The 1705-nt window shown below is 44.9% G+C and overlaps 1 pseudogene; it reads right to left on the reverse strand.

The window, feature by feature from the left end:
- Positions 1-514: 514 nt before the first annotated feature.
- Positions 515-1380, reverse strand: LOC134496190 (craniofacial development protein 2-like; annotated as a pseudogene).
- Between the last annotated feature and the right edge of the window lie 325 nt (positions 1381-1705).

A 1705-nucleotide genomic window follows, 5' to 3' on the forward strand; every position in this document is an offset into this window, starting at 1 on the left:
CCTATACAGGTCTTCTGTATATTCTTGCCACCTTTTCTTGATCTCTTCTTCTTCTGTTAGGTCCTTGCCATCTTTGTTTTTGATCATACCCATTTTTGCCTGGAATTTACCTCCGATGGTTCTAGTTTTCTGGAAGAGGTCTCTTGTCCTTCCTATTCTATTGTCTTCTTCCACTTCCACGCATTGCTTGTTTAAAAATAATTCCTGATCTCTTCTGGCTAACCTCTGGAATTTTGCATTTAATTGGACATATCTCCCCCTATCACTGTTGCCTTTTGCTTTCCTTCTTTCTTGGGCTACTTCTAGTGTCTCAGCAGACAGCCATTTTGCCTTCTTGGTTTTCTTTCTTCGGGATGTCTTTTGTTGCCGCCTCCTGAACAATGTTGCGAACTTCTGTCCAGAGTTCTTCCGGGACCCTGTCTACTAAGTCCAGTCCCTTAAATCGATTCTTCACCTCCACTGCATATTCCTTAGGGATATTAGTGAGCTCATATCTAGCTGATCTGTGGGTCTTCCCTAATCTCTTGAGTCTGATCCTAAATTGTGCAAGAAGAAGTTCGTGATCTGAACTACAATCAGCGCCAGGCCTTGTTTTTACCGACTGTATAGATGTCCACCACCTTTGGCTGCAAAGGATGTAGTCAATCTGATTTCGGTGTTGTCCATCTGGTGAAGTCCATGTATAAAGCCGTCTCTTAGGTTGTTGGAAGAGAGTGTTTGTTATGTGGAGTGAGTTGTCTTGGCAAAATTCTATCAGCCTATGTCCTGCTTCGTTTTGTTCTCCCAGGCCATGCTTACCTGTAATTCCAGGTGTCATTTGACTGCCCACCTTAGCATTCCAGTCTCCCGTGATGAAAATAACATCTCTTTTAGGCATGTTGTCCAGTAGGTGTTGCAGATCCTCCTAGAACTGCTCTACTTCAGCTTCTTCAGCATCTGTGGTTGGGGCGTATATTTGGATCACTGTGATGTTTTTTGGATTGTAACCAAGCACTGCTTTAGCCACTTTACTATTAATTATGAAGGCTACTCCATTTCTTCTGTGGTCCTCTTGTCCACAGTAGTAGATCTAGTGGTCATTTGATGTGAAGTGGCCCATTCCAGTCCATTTCAGTTCACTGACGCCCAAATGTCTATCTTTAATCTTGACATCTCACCAATAACCACATCCAATTTGCCCTGGCTCATAGATCTTACATTCCAGGTTCCAGTGGTGTGTTGATCCTTAGAACATCGGATTCGCCGTTCACCACCAGCACCGTGGGCCGCTAGCCGTCCTTTCGGCTTTGAGCTAGCTGCGTCATCGCGTCTGGGGCTAGTTGAACTCATCCTCTGTTCCTCCCCAGTAGCATTTTGACCATCTTCCGACCTGGGGGTCTCATCTTCCAATGGTATACCAACATATCTCTGGTTGTACTGATCCATTTAGTTTTCACGGCAAGAATACTGGGGTGGGTTGCCATTACCTTCCCCAGGGATCGCATTTAGTCTGGCCTCTCTGTCATGGCCGTCCCGTCTTGGGTGGCCCTTCACGGTTTAGCTCATGGCATCATTGAGGTGCTCAAGCTCCAGCACCACGACAAGGTAACGATCCTTTGCTGAAGAAACATTGGTATGAAATAAATTTCTTCACCGTCACTTCTCCCAAGCTATAGTTAGGGTTGTTGCAATGTATACTTCTGTCTCTTAAGCTTAAATGTGGTAT

Source organism: Candoia aspera, chromosome 4, assembly GCF_035149785.1.
Source record: "Candoia aspera isolate rCanAsp1 chromosome 4, rCanAsp1.hap2, whole genome shotgun sequence".
NCBI classification, from domain to species: domain Eukaryota; kingdom Metazoa; phylum Chordata; class Lepidosauria; order Squamata; family Boidae; genus Candoia; species Candoia aspera.